Raw genomic sequence first — 23,652 nt, 5'->3', positions numbered from 1 at the left:
AAAGAAAACAAAAGATTTCAGTGTTACATGCCCATCTTTCAAAAGGCATTGTATCCCAGTGCTTAGACAATACTCATCCTGATGTAGCTGTTAGCTGAGGTCCTTGTGCTGAGACTTTGACAACCTTGCTTTGACAACAGCAAGGTGAACTGTACCTCTGAAGGAGGAGTCTCTTGGATGCCACATTGAAGGGGTTGTATAGAATCATCTCATCCTCAGTAATGAGAATTATGGCACCTTCTTTTGCTCTCCTTTCCTCTTCCTTTTCTTTCATAAGGTTTCTCTTAGTACATGATTTCAAACACTATACTAGGAAGTGAATTTGGATAAAACATCGCCTGCTTTCCAAGGGCTCACATTTAGTAGAGGAAACAGACCCACAATTGCACAGCTACACTGCATAACATATGATGCTCTATGAAAGCATTGAGGTGGAATTTCTAAGTCACAGTATGCGTGCGTGTGTGTGTGTGTGTGTGTGCGCGGGTGTGTGTGTGTATGGGGGAGGAACTTATCTCTACATTTCTATGACTTTTTTTTTCTTTTCAAAGGGTATTTCTGCAGCATTGCCATTATAACCCAGGAGATGGAACATGTGGTGAGAGGCACAGCTGCAAAGCCTGGGACTAATGTTTGAACTAATGAACTGGGAAACAGGCTGTAAAAGAAGATTGCCCCTGTAGAGTCAACCCTTTGAGAAGCTGTTCACTAATTCCAAAGATGCTGTCTTTCCTTACAACATTTGGAATTTATATTTGTTTAGACTATTCACTCTTCAAGAGAAGAAGAGATCAGTTTAATATACAGTGCCTGGTTAATATTTATGGAAGAAGTAAATGAACCTAAAGTCAGGGGGACATTTTTAATATTTTAATTAGTGGATAATACTTGTTTCTGGGGTGTTTGAGGTTTTAAAAGATTTACACATAAAACATCTAGATTTAACAAAATTGTGACAAGACTAAGCAATGTTTAGAGTTCAGAGTGAATGATAGCTGTACAGCAGTGAAACTAGATTTCTTGCAAATCAGCTCTAAAGAAAATTAAAACAGAAGTAGGAAGGGAATAAAAAGCAGTTTGATGAATTGTAATGTCATCCTTAAAGTGAAAGGTGTTTATTGTCATGTAGGAGAAAATTGATAAATAAAAATAAGAACTTTCTAAGATAGTAGATTGTATCAGAAGCATAATTTTTTCTGAGAACAAAAGCATCATCCCAGGGTTGCTTAAATGTTAGAGGATTTTGAATAAACAAAATGCCTAAGACCTTAACTTTGGGATTGGGCTGGAGAATACTCTTTGAGTTACTCTGAACAATAAGGAAAGAGTTTGGAGTTGCTAGGAACTACCCAACTGATCCAATTTAAAAAAGATAGTGGGGAAGGGAAAAAGAGATAAAGAAAAAACACAGGATGCTGTGTGCCCCCATGAACAAAGGACAAGAGTGGATCAGTTCACCTGAAGATCTGGGGCTTTGCTGCCTACAGTGTTACTATAGGTACAAGCACAATACTTGCATGGTCTTGTTGTTGATGTTTTTAAGATCAAGGAACAATATTAAAAGTCCATACCTGAATCCAAGTACAATAATTCAAGGGCACCTTTCAAGGAAGATGGAATCATCCACAAGGGGAACTAATTTACAAAAGCAGGAGCTCAGAGGTGGGAATGACAATGGAAGCCACTGGGTCTCCTTGGTTCATAGAACTCTTAGGAAAGGCTTTGTGCGTGAGCATTCTAAACAGCCTTAGCTTAAGTAGAAGGGTTATTCCAATTAACATTTGGGTTCATGTAAAAGCTGGTTCTAGTCCTAAAATCTGAGCACCTCCATTTTGATTGTATAAAAACAATCCTGAAATTGTTTTTCTGAAATTTCCTTCTCTTCTTTCTTCTTTTGCCTTATTGAGAAAAAATTCCCACCCTGATACTTCCACCCCTATAGAATTGATGGTAATATTTGCTAGGTTCTCACTATATTTTCTAGAGATTTCCATTTGGGAACCTGTAAAAACTTTCGAGAACTTATGTGTTTACATGTAAACCTTTCTGCTTCTTTAGATTCTGAGCTACTTGAGGTCAGGGAATATGTCTCATTTATTTCTGTTTACCTTGAACCTGTTGTTCATATTGCCAGAGTAAGAAGTCCATCCACCTGTCACCCAAGCCAATTAAGGAAGAAGCAGAGGAAAGAGCAACAGTTTCACTTAATTTACAGAAATCCCAGCAATTCTGGAGAGCAGTTAGGGTATCTCTTCAAAGAACTGCTGTTCTTCTGTTTCTTTGTTACTTTTACACTGGCACTGTAAAAGCAAGCATCAACAGTGTTATCAATCATCATAGTACAGAGAAAGATTCCCTTTCAGAGGTTACAAAGTTACAAAATATTTTCCTTATCTCAAAGTGGTTTTTATCTTCAAAGGCATTCTCTAGACTACATTTATAGTTAGTCAATACTTTAGTGAGTGCCTTACTGAGTGCACTTGGTGCACTGGGTCCATGACTAGCACCAGGATCTTGGAACGCCAGTCCTCTAACTCTGTCTATGACAGAAGGTCCTGCAAGTGAATAAACACCTTCAGATGGCAGCACCTAGGCTCATCCAGCCCTGCCAGGCCTGTCCAGCAGCATCTTGAGTGTGGGGGTTATTTAGGATAAAAGTGGCCACCATCATTCATATTGAACATCCACTAAATATTTATTGAATAAACAAATGAATTAGTGATTAAATGCATCTATGCATGAGTAAATAAATGAAAATCATTACCTATGTTCCCAGAAGTGATAACCTGAACACAGGGCATTTTAAATAACAGAGTACAAGTGAAAGCTCCAGTCAAACTAAAGCTTTTACATTTCAAAAGGAATTTTGCTTAACTTCTTTCCTAGAGACCATTTTGGTTTTCTTGTTTTAAGCATAATTTCATCTCCATCTCTCTCTTCTGGAATTTTATTAAGCCGCCACCATTCTTTTCCCTCTTCCCCCATCTTAGCTCTTTCCTGAGACACAAAAGAGAAAAGTAAAATTGGTTTGTGTGCCTTAATGAATCCTGATGGGGAAAGAATGACTTGGAAACACATGCCGTTACACTCAGCAAAATCATTTTTTGGTCTACCTAGCCCATAATCTAATTAAAATCTTTAAAATATTGTTAAGATTGGAGCAAATTCTAAAAAGTCAATTACATCCCCAGTCAAGGTTACCGACAACGGGGACAGTGGCTGGAGAGAGTAAAGAGGAAGTCACTGGCCCAGGGATCTAATCAGTGTGTTAAACACGGGAGGCCAGCGTGGGAGCTTTCTCACTGACGTCCTCCTAGAGTCGCTGCATCACCCAAATGCAGCCAAGGGACCTCTTCTAAACAGATCAAACAAGGCTGGTTGGTAACAGTAGTTCACCTGTCAACCTGAACCCTGGGGGGAGGGATTATTGAGAGAAAACTAGAAGAATCAGTTCACCCTGTTCTTTGTCTTCTTATAGGCCCGTTTTGAGAGCAGGCCAGCAGGAGTGGACTATTGTTGCTTGTTGGCCAGAATACAGTCTATCTCTGGAGAAAAGCCGCTCAGGTGGGGGGAGCACAGCACTCTCCTGCAGAGCTCCTTTTGTTACTGCACAGCAGAGGAACCAGATAAAGGAACTAGCTTTAGTGGTTTTTTTTTTTTTTTTTTTTTTTTTTAAGAATGCTTGATGCAAACAAACAGAACTGCATACCGGCCTTTCAATTCTTCTGTTTATTTTGTACAATTTGTTTCCAAGGATCTGTGGTGTAATTTGATCCTGGAGAGGGATGTGGTGTCATGTCAGCAGAAAAAAGCCATTTTAAAGGCTGGAAATAAATGTGGGCTGGAGGAAGGAAAGAATGTAGTTTGATGGCAAGGAGGAAAGACGGGCATGTGACATGTGAAATCCAAACAGCCAGAGGGCCCGTGTGAATGCTAAGGCCGGAGAAGCACAGTCAGGGAGAGAAGCGATTATATTCCAGGGTAGGAGATGGCCAGAGCCTCTAAGACCCAAGGTCAGATCCACAGACCTTTGCTTCCTTGTTTGTTTTGATAACTGGGAGCTACTGTGCCCATCTCAGCAGAATGGCATGACTAACACGAAAACCTCAAGAAGTTCTCAACCTTGGATATTTATTGGAATCATTTTTAATTTATCAACACCCTGACATTTTTATAAACCTCTCTAGGTGATTTTAATATGGCACATGCTAGAGAAAGTAACCTCACTTTACCTTGGGCAACTTCAGTTTTATAACACTGTCCACAGTATTTCTTGATTTCTTTGGCTGGAGTGATGATTTGCAGTGTAGTCGTCCTCTGGTGCATGTGGCCTCTGTACCCATGGTTTTCTAACTTTTAGGGGCACGGGAGTTTCTAAGGTATCTTTTAAAAGAAGGAAATAAAAGAGACAACCTGATTCCCTAGATCTGAGGTGGGGCCTGAAAGTGACTTTCTAGCAAGGTCCTGGGTGCTGCCTGCCTTGGTCCTCTGAAGATGGTGAGTAGCAAGTCCTTGAATTGTGATGAGGCTTAGCCTTGTTCTCACTTTGATTTCAGTGTAGGTTTTTAAGATTTCAGGCTTTGGAATCAGAACACATTGGCCTCTACTCTCTACTGCTGGGCAAGTTTATTAACCTTACTAACCTAGTTTTTTTACCCATAAAATGAGGATAAATGGAGGTTTTGTGAGGATAAAAGATTAACACAGAGCGAACTAACAGTGTAAGGCCTCATAATACTCAGTGCCTAGTTATTCCTACCTCTTAAGATACTTTCTCTTTGGGCAGCACCTGGGCTCTGTGAGTAAGGAGCTGGCCCTATATACCGAGGATGGTGGGTTCAAACCCGGGTCTGGCCAAACTGCAACAAAAAATAGCCAGGCATTGTAGTGGGAGCCTGTAGTCCCAGTTACTTGGGAGGCTGAGGCAAGAGAATCGCCTAAGCCCAAGAACTGGAGGTTGCTATGAGCTGTGACACCACAGCACTCTACCAAGGGCGATAAAGTGAGACTCTGTCTCTTAAAAAAAAAAAAAAGATACTTTCCCTTGTTACAGTTCTCCCTCACTTCTACTGAATCCTACAGACATTCTCAGCTGAACTCTTGTCCCCTGGATCCTCCCGGGGCATCGCTTCTCCTCTGGCCTGTGTCCCCTTTCCTCCAAGCCTGTGTTCTTTGCTCAGTCATAGAGACCATGTCTTCCACCCATTCACTGATTCAACAAACATTTCCTGAGCCCCAGCTGAGTGCTAGGAATTGTAGTAAGCTCTAGGGGGCACATCTGACATAGTCAGTGGTAATATTTAACAACTGGCATAAACATGTATGTGTACATACACACATGTATATGCTTTTAATTTTAAAATACTCCTTGATTACATAGTGTATGATTTGTTCTTTATTTTAAGTTTAATGAAGTCAATTTGTTCCCACAGAATATATTTGTTGTTTTATTTTTCTGCTAAACTTTTGTATTTTTAGCCAAGCTGTGATTATAAGTGATGAATGAATATAGTTCACATGTGAATGTTCCTTATTTTTTTATGTTAACAAGTAAGATGAAAGTAAAATGAAGTCATAAGTTATAACTTCCCTTGTTAATAACATGAGGTGATTTTTGCTGAATCACAGGTTTTAGATACGGAAAGAATAATATCGCCTTATGTGTAGTGCTTGTAGACACAGCCCAATTTAACCTTAATCTGTACTGTTAATATTTTCACCCTGATTTTCTTAAGACGACACAGTCAGCTAATCAAGCAGTCAGCTAGTGTTTGCTGATTTCTGTGCTGTAAATGCACCTGCTGTTATTCATTTCAAGCTATTGATGTAGCAGCAGAGCGGACCTGGGGGCTGAGAAGACACATGCAGGAATGCGTCAGTAAACAGTATTTCCACCATAGGGACACAATCAAGGAAAATGACATCAAAAGAATAGATCATAGTAAGCAGTAGTATGATAAATAAGAAATAATGAGTACTGGGTACTTATTACCTTTTGAAAAATAATGTATTTGATTGTAAATTTCTAATACAGAGTAATAGCTATGATTAATGATACTTAGCTATTTTCAGGATCGAAAGATTCCTGAAAATTTAGTACCAGGCACTCGTTAGTTGGCATAAATCAGCTCCCACGTATCAGTGACTTGTGAAGTAGACACAGTCATTGCTTTCACGGAGCTCATACTCTAGAAAAGAAGGTAGAGAAATGAATGAATCTCGTATGAAGGATATCCAAGCCAAACTTAAGGTGATTAGTGGGGCAGAATTTTAGCTCTTGGTGATCTTGTGTTTATACCCATGAATAGGATACGTTAAATTACAAAGGGCTTTGTAGATGTAATTAACTTTATAAAGCAGCGGACCTCAAAGAGAGTAGCCAAAAATTTGTTCCCTTATATTAATTTGAAATTAAAAAATGCAAAAAATGTCATGAAAAAAAGAAAAAGAAAAAAAAAAGAGAGTAGCCATGATCATCCAAGGGGGGCTAATGTAATCACGGGAGCCCTCTCAAAGGCAAAGAAGAAGGCAGAAGCAGAATCACAGAGATTCAAAGCACAAGGGTTTGATGCTCCATTATTGGCATAAAGTGAAAGGGGATCGTGAGCCAAGAAAAAGGAAACCACAGTCCCACAGCCCCAGGAACTAACTTTGCCTACCAACTGGTAAGTCTGGGAGAGGACCCTAAGCCTCCAGTGAGAATTGCAATCCTGATCGATACCTTGATTTTAGCTTCATAAGACCCTAAAAAATAATCAACCACATTGTGCCAGACTTCTAACCCATTGAAAGAATGAGACAACAAAACTGCTACATGTGGCTCGGCGCCTGTGGCTCAAGTGGCTAAGGCGCCAGCTACATACACCTGAGCTGGAGGGTTTGAATCCAGCCCAGGCCCGCCAAACAACAATGATGGCTGCATCCAAAAAATAGCCGGGCATTGTGGCGGGTGCCTGTGGTCTCAGCTACTTGGGAGGCAGAGACAGGAGACTTGCTTGAGCCTAGGAGTTGGAGGTTGCCGTGAGCTGTGATGCCACAGTACTCTACCCAGCTTGAGGCTCTGTCTCAAAAAACAAACAAACAAACAAACAAAAACCTGCTACATTTGTAGTTACACAACAATAGAAAATGTACACAATTAGTAAAAAAATGATCAAAGTAACAGTTATCTGGGAAAAGCATGGAGTAAGAGGAAGTGTTCCCGCACTGTAGGGACTTAGAAGTGTTCCATGTGCCTAAACGGCAAAAGCGAGAAGAGAAATGAGAATTAATTATGAAGAAGTGTGCTCTGTCATGAAGATATTGGAAGCCAGGAGAATATTTTGAACAGTTTCTGGAGAACAAAGGGAACCAATAAATTATTTGTCACGATCAGTTTGCATTTAGGGAGAAAAGATGAAAAGAAGGCAGATCAATGAGGAGTCTTTTTGAGGAGATTAGATAGGCATGGTGAGGGTGAATCCAAGTGGCCAGAGGCACCTAACCCTGGATATTGTCCTGTTTGCTCCTCACTCTGCTTCTGGGTTCAGTTCAACAGTCAGTTAAATTGGGTGCTGAGGGCACCCATTGTGTGGCTGGCATCACGCTAGGCACTGTGACTTTACTCTAGGTTTCTAGGCCTAAGCAGGAATTTGGTTCCTGCCCTTCCTTTTCCAGAAGCTGTGTGGAGTAATATTAATCTGAATACATACTTTATTGAATCCAAAGACTAGTTCTGCGACTTAGGAAGTGCACATGCCAGGGCAAATCACTTAACCTTCCTGAGTTTCACTTTCCTGATTTGAAATGACGCTCTAGCTACTTCAGAAGTCTATTGTTAGGATCAAATGCACAGTAGATAACAACGCAAGAAGAAACCAGCACATTATAGGAACTGTGCATTTGTGACTCTGAATCCTGTTACCAGTCATGTGCTCCAGCTCATCTCATATTTTTTCTCTCTTCTCTCTTTCACTTCCTTTAATAAATCAGTTTGATAATTATTGAGAGTTCACTACATACTATTTATTCAGCTGAATATCTTTATTTTATTGTTTTAAATTTTAGAATATTATGAGAGTACAAACATTTTGGTTACATAAATTCTACATATGTATTCTATATTTGTATTATACCCACTCACACACGTTTCCTGTCCCTCAGGGAGCTTTAGTCTCTGAAAACTCATAAGATATTTTTAAATGAAAAATAAAAGTAAAGTTAAAAAATACACTAAACTGGGAATGCCTATGTTTGTGCTTCTGTAGGTATGTTGTGTGAGAGGGAACAAGAGAGGGAAAAATATGAATATATGTGCAGAACCAAAGCTTGGAAAATATACCTCAAAATGTTAGTAGATTTTTCTCTGGATGATTTTCTTTGGCTTTTAAAAAAATATATATTTGATCACTTGATCACCCATGGTAGAGTGCCATGGTGTCTTAGTTCACAGCAACCTCAGACTCTTAGGTTCAAGTGATCCTCTTGCCTCAGCCCCCAAGTAGCTGGGACTATAGGCACCTGCCATAACACCCAGCTATTTTTGTATTTTAGTGTAGCACGCCCAGGCTGGGTTTGAACCCGCCACCCCTGCTACATGGGGCTGGTGCTCTAACCACTGAGATATGGGCACTCCTCCAATATCATGTTAATACAAGTATAAAGTAGTAAGTATGATATAAAAGTTACGTGCAGGATGTTTTGGGTGTGCACAAATTGTTTTTTCTTAATTGAATGAGGCCCGAGTGGAGTCTCTATCCTCATCTTAGGGATAAATGGAAGTTTTCCAGGAAAGAAACTAGGGAATGCATTCTAGAAGGAGGATGAAAGGGCAAGAGAAACTCATGGATCTGTTCAGAAACATTGTCATATGTAGCTAGTTTCTGTTGCCTGAGGTGTGACTTGGGGTGGAACAGGAGATCATACCCAAGAAATAGGATGCCATGGTCTGGTTCTCAGATTCTGTCCTATAGATGCTAAAGCAGGAGATTCACTAATAACTGGACTAGCATTTGTGACAGATTACTGTGGTGGTTGTGTGAAACATGCACAGGGAAGCATGGAACCCCCTCCTGCTCCTGTCCAGATGAAGAAATGAGGAAGGCCCAAACTAGGACAACAAATTGGAGATGGAGTAAAATACTTTGGAGATAATTAAGAAAAATCAAAGGTTTATTTCCTGTTCTGCCTGTCCTGCTGTATTGTTAAATTGGTAATCCAAAACTCAAACGAAAGAGAATCCTTGGATGCCTACACAATGTGCCTGCATCATTTTCCAACCGGCAGAAGAATCTCAAGGGGATGGGAAGGCCAGGATATGACCCTGAAGAGCTCATAATTTGGCTTAGGACTAACTTCTGTGGGCCCAGAGGATTTCTGCAGAAATTTCTGCCCTCTGGCTGGGATCAAGCAGTGTAGAGATGGAAAAGAGGAATGAATTAGAGGGGGGATTCCAGACAAAGACCCCCCAACCCTGATGGCAGATAAGAACAGATGAGAAAACAATCACAAAACACCCTGTGCAGAGATGCTGTTTGGGAAGAAAAAGAGGGCTTTTTTTTGGGAATCATTTTTAGTCTTCGTGGCAGCAGGAATTCCAACTGGCATAAAGAGAATCAGGGATTGACAGAGAAAGCAAAGAGTCCAAGTGTGTCATGAGAACAGGATGTCAAGAGAAGTTCCCTGGCAGTTGTAAAAACTTGGCTGTTGGTGCCTAGGAGGGACACAGGGTAGAGGGAGGAATAAATTTTCAAACTCTCTTTGGCCCATGTTTTACCTTAGTCAAGATCTGTTTTATGTTTGGGCCAAGTGAGCAAATGTTTCCATGGTGTGAGGCTTCTTCTTAAGCCTCCCTTACTGATCATAGAAACGGGAAGTATCTAAAATCTTCTAAGTAAGGGGCCAATTTTCTCTTCCTTTGTATAGAATACAAATAAAGGAATTCAAATCGAAGTCAACTTATAAATGGCTGATCTCAGCCTTCCTGCTAACAGGTCCTGATAGGCATGGAGAAGATGGGATATGGGAAGAGACAAAAAACATCTTATAACAGGAGAGGAGGGCAATGAGGAAGGAGCCAGGAAACAAAGGGCTTGGGTTCAGAAGCCTGAAGTCCACATAGCACTTGCCTTCTGGAGTGGTCCTCAGAGAGGGGCATAGAATCATTATGTTGAAGAGTCCTCTGGGCTGTACTGCTTGGGAAGTCAAATCTCTGGTCTAGTCTGAGTGGTTTGACTACTTTAGATGTAAGATTCTTTCCGTTTTCACAGACTATAGACAAGGAGGACTAAAAATGAGAAATATCTGGAGCTGTTTCAGAAAATTAGATGAAACCATAAGAATAAGCTTTCTATAATGAGATAATAGAGGATTTAAAGTGAACCAGCATAGAAGACTACAGGTTAAAATCATAAGCATGCACTATTTTCCAGTGATGCTTGTTCTAAGTTTCCAAGGAATGTTCCCACACTAGCTCTTCACTAAAATATATTTGGCATTTCAGAGGGCAGTATCTTTGTGTGTTTTCTCAAGAGAAAATTTTTTCTTAGACAAAAAGTCCCCAAACAGAGCAAACATGATAAGAAGGCACTGGGTTCGGGGTGGTGGTTGGGAGAGGGGGTAGGGGACAGAGATCTGCTCTCGATTCCAAAGTCTTCAGAATGGATATAAGGAAATAACCTCTCACATGACTCCCAGGCACCTGCAGACTTGAGGAACTGCTTTTCTGAGAAGGCTGACCCAGCAAACACACCACCCACAGGTTCCTCTTGGCAGCTGGTCGGTCTGAAGAAAGAGCAGCTCTTGATCTCGCCTCTCCCCACCCTCCAGGGAGGCTCAGAAAACCCCACAAGTCGCCTTTGCTTTTCAGAGCACGGCTCTCTCCAAGGGGGAAATCCTCTCACACTCCCTGGGGGACTTTTCTTTTTTTTTCTTTTTTTGCTTTTTGTTTATTGTCATTTTTTTATGTTTTATCCTTAACAGATTTCCTTTGAAAATAGAATTGTTGCCAATGAAATAGAATTAGACTTTCTTTACAATTTTAAGGCTAGTTTGGCCCACTGGGGTCTACAATAAACATTTCTCCTTATTGTTTTCAGAATTTCCTTCTGCTGGAGTGCCTGAAATTACCCTGAGCAAGAGGAGGGGATGTGGATAAAATAAGAAAGTCATATAGATAGGTTGTAATTTCTGCATTAATTATCAGATAAAAACTGTGTATGTGTGTATGTGTGTTGAAAAAGTTAATTACCATCTCTTCTATTGTTAAAAGCACAGCAAATGATTCAATGAACCCTTTTTTTCTTTTTATTTGTTTTTTTTTAAACTTTATTCAAATTAATATGAGGGTACAATAAGTAGGTTACATTGTTGTCACTTCCTGGGTAAATTTTCATTTGTAGAAGAGCCCCTCACCCAGGAGGTGTGTTATACACCCCTATAATGTGCACATTAGGTGAGATTCCCTTCCCTGCCCTCCCTTCTTCTAGCAAATGTCCTCCTGCCTCCCTCCTCCCACTACCCTCGAACTGGACTATATTAGTGCTTTACTGTTCTTAGGAACATGTAATTGTTTATATATTGATTTCATATTAGTATGGAGAACAGTGGATGTTTATTTTTCCATTCTTGGGCTACTTTACTAAGAAGAATGTATTTTGACTCCATCCAGGTAGATTTAAAATATGTAAAGTCTCCATCTTTTTTAATAGCTGAATAATATTCCATGGATACATATACCACAATTTGTTGATCCATTCACGGGTTGATGGGGACTTAGGTTGCTTCCACAACTTGGCAATTATGAATTGAGCCACAATAAACATTCTAGTGCAAATATCTTTGTTAAAAAATGATTTTTGGTCTTCTGGGTAGATACCTAGTAATGGGATTACAGGGTCAAATGGAAGGTCTACATTTAGATCTCTGAGGATTCTTCATACTTCTCTCCAATAAGGCTGTATTAGTTTGCAATCCCACCAGCAGTATAGAAGTGTGCCCCTCTCTCCACATCCACTCCAGCATCTGGTGTTTCAGGACTTCATGGTGCAGGCTAATCTTGCTGGGGTTAGGTGATACCTATCTTAGAGTGGTTTTCATTTGCATTTCTCTTATGATTAAGGGTGATAAGCATTTTTTTTCATGGGTTTCTTGGCCATTTGTCTGTCATCCTCAGAGAAGTTTCTGTTCAAATCTCTTCCCCACTTATAGAGAGAGTTTGTTTGCACTTTTCTTACTGTTAAATTTGAGTTCTCTGTAGATTCTAGTTATTCAGCCTTTGTCAGATTCATAAGATGAAAAAACCTTCTCCCATTCTGAGGGTTGTTGTTTGCTCTGTTTATGGTGCTCTTAGCTGTGTGAAAGCTTCTTAGCTTGATTTTTGGTGTTGCTGCAATTGCTAGGGTGGTCTTCCTCATAAAATGTTTTCCAAGGCCAATATCTTTAAGTGTTTTCTCCACAATCTATTCTAGAATTTTTATTGTTTCTTTTTTAAAATTTAAATCTTTCATCCAATGAGAATCAATTTTTGTCAATAGCGAGACATGCGGGTCCAGTTTCAGTCTTCTGCATGTGGATAGCCAAATCTCCCAGCACCATTTCTTAAATCAATGAACACTTTTTTTTTTTTTTTTTTCAGTGTTTTTGGCCATGGCTGGGTTTGAACCCACCACCTCTGGTATATGGTACTGGCGCCCTACTCCTTTGAGCTACAGGTGCCACTCTTAAATCAATGAACACTTTTAAAACTGAATTTTGATTCTTTCTTTAAAATGCTCCTGGAACAAAGGATTCTAGTCCAGATCCTATTTTGCCTCTATGGGCCCCAGTGTGTGAAATGCCAAGGGCTGGATTGACCAGAAATGTTCACATTACTCCAAGATTCCTTTCCGAGCCCTTTGCATCTTGACTGCCATGTTCTATAGTACTAGCTGGTAAAGTGTACCTCTTTATTTCTCGTACCTTTTTACTTCCCTTAGAAGAAAATTCATAGATCTTTTTCCTTGTCTTTCTATTTCCAAGTGCTGCCTATCTTTTAAAACACAGGTAACATATCTCCTTCCATAAAACTGTCATTAGTTCTTACAAATAAACACACTTCCCCTCCTAAATTTCCAAAGAGTATTTAAGAACACACAACAGTGTTTCATTAATCTCTAATGAGAACTTTGTGTATCCCAGCTTCTGGATTAAGCACTTTATATGTGTTAACCAAAAATAGGTTGACACAACTTTTGCCTTCACTTTGAGTATGATCAAAGAGGTACAAAGATGATTAGGTGGCTTCTTCAGGGCCATTGGTAAACAATGGAACCAGCTATAGGCTGTGTCAGTATAGATAGTACTGTTCATCTTTTACTGATGTTTTTACTAAGTATATGTCATCTATCTTTTGCTTGTGACAATAATTAGCACTCGAGTAAGGCTTTACATTGTGCCCATTCATTTAGTTCACTAATGTCAGGAACACTCTTGAGATGTGATTGTTACTCTTTTCCTCATTTCACCACTGTTTCAGTCTTAGGAGGGGTGATGTAGCAAAATATACCGGGTAGCTTATAAACACCAGAAATTCCTTTCTCATAAGCTATAAGCTGGAAAGTTTGTGATTCTCAGCTGATGTCTGGTGAGGCCCATTTCCTGATTCACAGATGGTACCTTCTTGTGTCCTCACATGTGGAAGAGGTAAAAAAGTCCAATCCCATTTATTAGAGCTCCACCCTCATGACTTAATCACCTCCCTAAGGCACAACCTCCCAACACCATCACCTTGGGGGTTTAGAATTTCAACATGTGAATTTTGGGAAGACACAAATATTCAGTCCATAACACACACTAATAAAAACTAAAGTAGGGTTAAGGCCACTTGACTGAATTTCTGCAGTAAAGGGCATGTGATAGTTCACCCATCCTTCTGTTCAGTAAATATTGAGCATGTACAATGAGCCAAATTCTAGGTCCATGTTTGAGCTTTTGGGGGTAAAATGAAAAAGAATTTGTCTACATCCTCAGGGATTTTATACACTTGTGAAAGAGATACACAGACAGGAAGTTATCAGGCAACTATTGGTTGCTCACAAAGAGAAAAGCAGGGAGCTATGCAGAGAAGGTAAGATCTCTTGTGTGGAGGTAGAGAGAGAAGGTTTGTTGGAGGAACTAGTGCTGGGTAGACTCTGACAAAGGAAGGTAGGGACAAGGGGAGGGAAGTTGAAGAAATAAGATGCAGAAGAAAGTATTTCTGGCAAAAGGAATATCACACAGGTAGGTTAGAGATAAAAGAGTGTATACCAAAACTAGAGAGGTCTGGGAGCTCAGTGTGGCTGGAATGCAACATACACAAGGATTGGCGTGCACTCTGCTGGAACGCAGGGTACACAAGGACTGGTGTGCACTGTGCTGGAACACATAGTACACAAGGACTGGCGTGCACTCTTCTGGAATGCAGTGTACACAAGGACTGGTGTATGCTGCTAGAGTGGAGTGGAGTGCAGTGTGTACAACAGGAGTCCTCAAACTACAGCACACAGGCCACATGTGCCCACCTAGGACATTTATCTGGCCTGCCAGGTGTTTTGCCACTACTGCCTGTCCTGCTTAGCAGCCGACTCATCCCGGGGGCCACGGTCCGGCCCTCCAATGGTCTGAGGGAGAGTGAACTGGCTCCCTGTTTAAAAAGTTTGAGGACCTCTGGTATATAAGGACTGGCATGCACTCTGCTGGAACACAGTATACACAAGGACTGGTGCGTACTCTGCTGGAATGCAGTGTACACAAGGATTGGTGTGCACTCTGCTTCTTAGAGGTACAGCAATGCTGGTCTCTGAGGATTTTATCCATCTCAGGCCACTCACCCAACAACATGCCATAACACACTAAGGGAATCCATTCAGTCCCTTGTATAAAAAGTTCAAACTTGGTTAAAAGCAATTTATTCTCAAAGTACCTAGTATCTTGCTTCAAAAACAAATGGAGAATAGTCATCCGGTTACTATGCTGTGTTACAAACTGCCCAAAAGTACTGACTTAAAATGACAACTATCTGTTATGTTCACAGATTATGTAGGTCAGGGGCTCATAAAGGGCAGAGTGAGGAAGCCTGTCACCATGTATGGCCTAACGCTGTTGACAGCACATGTAGTGAGAGTAAGGAGTCAGGCTAGGGCAGACATGACACAGCTGGTCCGGCTGGTTTGGGTCCTGCCTGACCTTCACCCCCATCTCCCATTCTTACTGTTTTGCCAGTTTAGCTCCCATCCAGAAGACACCTATCTTCAGTAGTTTGGGTGGATTGATTTAGGAGATTAACTTTTGAATTGGAATGTTGTAATAGGTCACCGGGTTATGCCGATTATTATTTAAAATAAGGGTTAATGTGGTCTCTGCTTTGAACTTTTATGTATAAAACTGATTTTGGAAACAGTAGAACAGAACAGTATTGAGGAGGCTATTCTCACTGTTCTCCAGACTCCCAGCCTTCTGACAAATAAAGCTTGGTGGACCTATGCCTGTCTCTGCATATTGTCTGAAGTGACAGGCATCTGGGCCTCCTTTGTCCAGTAACAATGTCTCCTTGTGGTTGGCCACTCAGACTATGCAGTGAATGTGGGGTGAGTGGGGGCCACATGAGCGCCTGCGAGGAGGCAGACTTCCTGATCTAGTCACCTTGGTCCAGCCTATACAACTGGGTCTTACCAAGCCTTCCAGTTACTGGACTCCTGCTTCACTCCAGAGGTGGCTTATACCGGGCTGTGCCCTCATCTACAGGAGAGTTTATAAATGGATTTTTGTAAATGGGTTAATCTGTTGATGCCACAGTGGCCCCTTCTGTCTATCCTTTTAATTATATGTTTGGCCTCATCTCTCATCCCACAGCTGGGAACTAAGCCTGAATTGAGCTGCTCAGATATTTTCATGGAGATCAGAATCTGTATGTTCGTCTCCTAAGGGTTCTAGAACCTCTCAGTTATTTTTTCTTCTTCTACTTCAGTGTAATTTGAAGAAGGTTATCCAAGCTAAGAGTAGGAATCATGTCTCAGATTTCTTTTAAATTTTTATTTAAAAATAATTTATTTTCAAATATTTCAATAAAAATGAATACAAATTATAAAATAAAAATAATTTATTTATGTTTTGAAGAGACAACATATTTACATAGAACAAAATTTGAAGATGAATGACTAGATTCCCTTCCACTCCTTCATGCGCCTCATACATTCCCCCAGTTTATCCATTTAAGTTCTCAGACCATTAACTGAAACTTTATAGTCACATTCATAGCCATGCATAACTAGCACAAGGACTGGATTTGATTTGATTCTAACTAACTTCAAGCCTCAGGGCCTTTCACTTGCTTGGGCTCTTTCCAGGTCCTTTTACAGAACCGTCATCAATTTGTTCATACTCCTTTATAAAATTTTCAGTCATAGTACAGTTTAATCACAGAATTTTGGTCTGTTGCCTTGTTCCACTCCAAACCCCTTGTCATACTCTACCTCCTAAGAGAGGGCATTAGAGTAGCCATGGGCAAATTTATGACGTGGCTAAGAGAGAATTGAAATGAGAACACATTTTGTTTGGGGATAGTGAGAGAGTTTATGAGCTCTGCGGTCCCTTTTGTCCCTTTAGTGAATAGTTATGGGTATTATTAAGCATCGCAACCATTGTCAGTTACATTCCAACTGCTCACTGTGGCTACGCACTCAGTGTCATGAAGTGAACTTGCAGGACAAGAGTTAGCTTGCTATATAAAAGTACCCTATGGCACTGGGAATTGGAAATATGTAATGGGGAAAAAAAACATGTTTATTAGTAAGACTATTGTTTATTTTTCTTCATTTTTACATTTGTAATTTGTTTTCTTTTTTTCACTTTCTAAACACTTTTTTTTATTTGTTACTTTGTAGTTTTTTTCTTCATAAGGTGCCCCAAAACGTTAAGACCTTTGACCCCACAATATATGGATCCTTTCTTGTATAGGAATAGTCCAGCAGGTGTCTCATCAATTTCTGTAGCTTGTCATTTGTCCATCTGTCAGCTGGGAATGACTCAAACAATAGAAAGACAGTCTGTTTCTAATGATACCGTTTTGGAACTTTCTTGGCTTTTGAAAAAGTCATCAGACCACAACCACCATCATTATTGTTTATAGAAACAGATTAGACCTCAACCTTTAAAAGTCATCCAAGGTATGCCAATGTATTCAACTCATTAACCAGGGACCAATAGGAGAAACCTAGAGGCAAGATGATGTGGGAGCAAGAGATGGCTTTCCTTTTGCTACCCTTCCTCTAAAATCTTTCCAGGTTTTATTCCCAATTTGCTCAACAGTGTGTGCTCATTCCTCCTGACCTTGAGAGGACGTTGTTAGATGTGCATAAGGGAAGAGCATGAAGGACTACAGATAAACTGCACCTGATACAACACACAGAGGCCCAGTCATTTGTTTTCTCTGACAGTGCTTTACTGCACTGGATGGAAAGAGAAAACATCATTAGTAAAGCAAATGGCTCAAATGGAGTTATAAATCAACTGTGCACTTTTTAGAAGATTTATTCAACTGAAGACATCTCCAATACTGGCCCTCATGGCCTTTTTTTTTTTTTTCCTTATGTGGAGAAATAACAGTAAATACAGTTAACTATCCCAGGGCAGAAGAAATTATTAAAAAAGAATCCAATGGTATTGATTTCTCAAGATACCACCAGGTAATTTAAGATTTGGATTTAATAAAACATAATATAATTTCTCGTATGGCATTTTTATGTTTTTCCAATTTTTATTACCCTGTGTGTTTCACATTCCAAAATAAAAGTCCCTAACAAGATCACTTGGTGTGGGGGGGGTCCTGATTCAAGTTAGATGAGCCCTTAGCCTATCATGTGACAATGATATTCACATTGTCACATTCCCCAGTCATCTCTTCCTACTTGATTCAGTGTACTGTACACTTACTTATATATATTTATTATTATCACTTGTATAAATTTATTATTATGATCCATTTATTACGAATGTTTACACACAATATAATGTGGCACATTTATGAGGAGAAGGACAGGAGTAGCAAGTGTTCTTGAGTTGGTTTGGGGAATGGGTTAGGGGTAGAAGTTTACGAAGCTTCTTGGAAAATCATTAAAGCATTCTAAAGCAAGGACCACGTCTGTTTTGTTCTCCATTCTCTACCCAGCTTAGAGCAGTTCCTGGCATTTGAGTTATTCTGTGACAGGGAAGGGATATGGAAATGGAAAAAGAAAAGTTTTTCCAGATAGAGACAACAGACATGTTCAAAGAAGGAGGAATGATGGAGATTAACTATTGAGGTCCTATAATGTGCAAAAAATGCTATATAGATATGGTTAAAGATGAATTTGAGTAGTGACCAGTTTAGTAAATACATCCCCACCTGACCTGACAGCTTCACAGTCTACAGTTATATTAAAAAAGAGGTCATTTACTTGGAATGAACAAAGCAGTTGGCAACATAATTGGGCTACAGCTGAAGCCCTCAAATCTCTAAACTACAATTTGTATCAGGAAATAAATTCTCTTTGTTATTTAAGTCAGTTTGAGGTCGTTTTCTTTTATTTGCATCTGAAGCAGCTGAGCTTTATGTCAGAAAAGATAAAGGTTAAAAGGCAGGAAAAGTGACAGGCTCTTACAGAGCTGTCCTGAATGTGGCCGAATAACTAACTGCAGCGGTAGGAGCACCACTTTGCAAGATGATAGAAAGGAACATTCTTGGGCCCCATCCCAGAACCACTGAGTCTCTGGAGGGCAGCTTGTTAAAAACTTCAGTCGAACAAGCTTTCCAGGTGATTTTTATACATGCTGAAGTTTGAGAAGCACCTCAGTGATGTGAGGACCATCATTTGCATTTCTAAGAAGCCACAGGTGCCACTGGAAGGCAGGCCACCTTTGGAGTGGCACTGCTGTGAAATATTCTGTTGATTGAGTAGACTCTGAGGTGAAGACATCACAGCTCTGAGGGATACATACTAAGTTTTCTTCTCTAAGCCCAAACTAATTGCGAACTGATTCAAGCTAGTTTCTTTTCAAAGGAAGAGATGAAGCAGCTGAGAGAATATTTCTTGTCTGTGTCAGCAGATCAGTGATAAAGAAAAGTTTATCTTATACAGTTGTCTACCAGCAAGAGTATCAGTCTTTAATCATGATAAACAAGGAAAAGGTATTTATTTATTTATTTATTTTTTGTAGAAACAGAGTCTCACTTTACCGCCCTCAGTAGAGGGCCATGGCATCACACAGCTCACAGCAACATCCAGCTCTTGGGCTTAGGCAATTCTCTTGCCTCAGCCTCCCGAGTAGCTGGGACTACAGGCGCCTGCCATAATGCCCGGCTATTTTTTGTTGCAGTTTGTCGGGGCTGGGTTTGAACCCACCACCCTGGGTATATGGGGCGGGCACCCTACCCACTGAGGCACAGGCACCACTGAAAAGGTTTATTTAGTGAAAAGATACTGAGTAATTGATAAATACCAGCATAGCTCAGAGCAACAGAAATATGTGACCATTCTCTTTAGTTATGATGGTCCTATAATCTTCTATGTCTTCACTTAGGTTTGTAATTCCAGTAGAAAAAGACAAATTGGCCTACCATTGGGCCCCATTATCACCTACGAAGCTCAAGATTTCAGGAAACTCTTGACTAGCAGGCTCATAAGAATGCCATGCTGTTCCCCCAGAGCAGCTACAGTTACAGAAACACAGATGTCTGTGACAATGCTTCTAAAACAGAAAAAAAAAAAAAAAAAAGAAAAAGAAAATAGAAGTAATGTATGAAAAAGAATAAGGAAGATAAAGGATGAGTGACAAGGATGAAGTTTGAAAAGTCATGACACTGATCTAATGTGATATATATATTTAACAGGCAACACAAAATAGAGAGCAGATGGTAGTTACTGTGTGTTCATGGCAGGAATGGCACCTGTTTCATATACAGCAGGGTTTCTCAATCTGGGCACTGTTGACATTTATTCTCTTGGGGTTGGGGGGTCTGTGGGAGGCTGTCCTGTGCATTGTGATATGTTTAGCAACATCCTTGGCACTTACCCACTAGTTGTCAGTAGCTCCCCCACTTCTCACTCATGACAATCACAACTGTCCCCAGACATTGCCAGATGTCCCCTGGGGTCAAAATAGCACTTAGTGTAGAACCACTGACTTAGAGATTTAGATCTTCTGGGGAAATAAATGCTCCAGTTAGAATGATTTTCAAATAATTTTGGGTAAAAAGAAATCTTGCCATTGATCATAGGAAGCAGAGATGAGTTCTCATGGCTGATAACTTTCTAATGATTCATTTAGATGCAAATAAATCTAAACATCCTTATCATTCAAGAGACATTCTGTTTTTTTCAAAGCATGTATCAGACATATAGGGGAAGAATAATTTTAGGAAGATGGCTAAGTACTTCTCACTCTTCCTGATTTATATTAGAATTAACCACATTTAAAAATAGAATGCCATCTGAAGCTTTGGGTAAGTGACAGAAGTAAAGGGACTAGAGATCCCAGGTGGCATGTTCAACATTTCTTCCTATCCACAAGACTTCAGAGTAAAAAAATGGTCTCAGAGTTAAACATTTGGCTATACATATGGTAATGGCATACATTTGGATCTGGACAATGGCTTAAGAAATTGGAATGATGAATTTGGAAAATATAGCCTATCTCACTAAAGAGGAGATATTTTCTTGATGAGAATAATATTTCCCAAATGTGGTCTGCATTAGGATTACTGCCCAGAATACCAACTCCTAGGCACTACCACCAATCTACTGAGCCTGGAAAACAGAGTTGGAAGTCATTGAATTTGCATCTCTAAATTAGCCTTACAGGTGCTCTTCATGCATTATAAGCTTTGAGAATCTATGGTCTCTTAGGTAGTTTTTCTGTCAATTAGACAGCAGCAAGCCAGGGAGCGATGAGAGGAAATAAGATACATCCATAAAGAAAGAACATATATCAAGTATTTAATAAAAAGAAATAGTAATAAAGAAGATAGTAAATGTACACCTACATATTAATGTGTGAAACTGAGATTATCACATCAGGTGATGCATATTAATCTTATCAAGATTATTGAGCCTTTCTAGGTTGCAACTCAAAATTGAGGGTGAGTACTATCTAAAGAGAATACATCTATTAGTCTAGGAAAATGTTACTATACATCAAAGTGTGTATACTGAGGAAGTCTGTAAATTAGATTTTAGAGTCCATTTTCATGAAGTTAACAAGAGAAAAACAGAGGTGGTCACTGTGGGTGTCTATTATAAGCAGGAGGGACCAACTACAGAAATGAACATGTCAGGACCAAGAAAAAAACACAAAGCCAGCCCCACAGCATCAGCAAAAACACTCTTTTGGCTAACAGAAGAGCATCTCACAAATTCTTGACTATCTTTTGTGTAATTTTGTTTCTGAGAAAAAGAAAGTGTCTACAAGAAGGGACATCTGGGGCCTAGACATCTAGTGAAATGAGGAGATTACCCTTGGAGTAGAAAGTTGCCACGTTTGTAAGTTCATAATACTGTGAAAAGGAGAGACCAAGCATAGTCTGAAGTTTGCCTCAGGAAGCAGATTTAAAGAATTTGAAAGAACAAACAGTCATGACATAGCATATGAGACGTCTGGAAGAGAAGTCTACCAGAAAGATCATAATTCTCTCTCAAAAAAAACAAGTCACATTGAGGGTTGCAAGTGGCCTCAACAAAGAACAAAATAACATAATTAAAAAAAATCAGGGGGCAGTGCCTGCGGCTCAAAAGGGTAGGGCTAGGGCGCTGGCCCCATATGCTCGAAGTGGCGGGTTCAAACCCAGCCCCAGCCAAAAAAAAAATTGAGTGGTACAGAGAGCTTGCCAAAATAAACAAAATGTAGTATGTACAGAATAATTTATCAAACACTAATTTTTCACTTTTATTTTTCCATGTCCTACTTAAAGAAATTTGATCAGGCCGATTCATTTCTTTATGATTCTATCTAGAGTAAGAAAAAGAAACTTCTTAGGTCTATTGGTCTTTCTTTTTCTATAAAAATTTTAAGCTTATTATAGAGATGATGCTATTCATGTCCCTGGAAAGGTAGAGATGAAAATAGTATAAATACTTTTGCGAGATTTTCTTAGCCTGCAAAGGGGATACAAATTGATGGGTTCTGAACACAGGAGGTTTATCTCATGACCCGCACTGTTCGTCCTCCAGGAAGTTCATCAGACCACAGAGACACTACCTGTGGAATACAGCTAAGGATTGTGGCTAGTGGTCATTGCCCAGCTTTGAAAATGCACATATACCATGAGGAACCAGCAAGGTGGAATCATGTGTGTCAGGTCAAAAAATATCGAAGAAATCATCAGAAGGGTTGATAAACAAGGATATTTCTAATACTCTGGTACTCTACCTTGAAACTTGTGCACAAACTTTGGTAGAAGAATGAAGAACTCCAGTAATAAATTATATAGAATTTTCTAACACTTACTTGTTGTATGGTGCTGGGAAACTGAATTAGCTCCTTGTGCTTCCTCCTACTCTTTTGTTAAATAGGATAATATATTTCATAAAGTGAGAAGATTAAATGAGACAAGGTAGATACAAAACCACAGTGTCAGAGACATAATGGAACTAGGTTAATAATTGCATTCTTCTTTTTCTTTTCCAAGTTAAAAAATATTTCTTCAGTTTTGGATGAGGTGACAATAGCGGAACTATTTGAACGTCTACACAGGAGGAGACTTTCCAAAAGAAAGTCCTTATCCCACCTAGGATTCTTCCTTCACCAGTTAAAGAAACTGTAGGTATACAGTATATATTTTTTGAGATTTACAGGAAGGCTATGACTTTGGGGACACAGCAAAAAAGTGAAGCTCTGTACTTAAAACAGAGGGATTAGTTGGATTGGTGCCTGTAGCTCAAGGGGCTAAGGTGCCAGCCACATACACCAGAGCTGGTGGGTTCAAATCTGGCCCGGGCCTGCCAAACAACAGTGACAACCACAACCAAAAAATAGTCGGACATTGTGGCGGGCACCTGTAGTCCCAGTACTTGGGGGGCTAAGGTAAGAGAATTCTTGAGCCCAGGAGTAGGAGGTTGCTGTGAGCTGTGATGCCACGGTACTCTACCCAGGGCGACCCCCCCAAAAAAAAAGAAAAAAGAAAAACAGGGATTAGTTGAAAGTCTGTAGACTGAAGGTAGGATTTCCCATTTCAGCCCCATTTGTCTAACTAGCTTCACAATGCCAGTAGCTAGGCTTATATTTTCCTGGTAGAAGTTAACCCCAACTGACAAAGAGAAAATGCCTACCTATATTGAAATTTGGAGAATTGTAATAAAAGTCTGAAATATTTCCTAGTCAGTTTTGAGGGATAAACATAAAAAGCCTCAAATGTGTGCACTGAACTTTCAACCAGGTCTGTGAAATGTGAAAGAAACAAGGAATCACTGAAAATCACGGGAAGTAACTAAAATAAGAGAGACAAAGAAAAAACAAACAGAAAGGAAAGAGATACTCAGAAAAACAGGAACAATACAAGGACTGGAAGAAAAGTTAGAAAGACATGATAAGTGGGTGGCACCTGTGGCTCAAAGGAGTAGGGCACTGGCCCCATGTGCCAGAGGTGGTGGGTTTGGACCCACCCCCAGCCAAACCTGCAAAAAAAAA

This window comes from Otolemur garnettii, unplaced genomic scaffold (assembly GCF_000181295.1).
Source record: "Otolemur garnettii isolate 467f Iridium unplaced genomic scaffold, OtoGar3 scaffold00001, whole genome shotgun sequence".
NCBI classification, from domain to species: domain Eukaryota; kingdom Metazoa; phylum Chordata; class Mammalia; order Primates; family Galagidae; genus Otolemur; species Otolemur garnettii.
Note: the sequence above shows the minus strand (reverse complement) of the source record.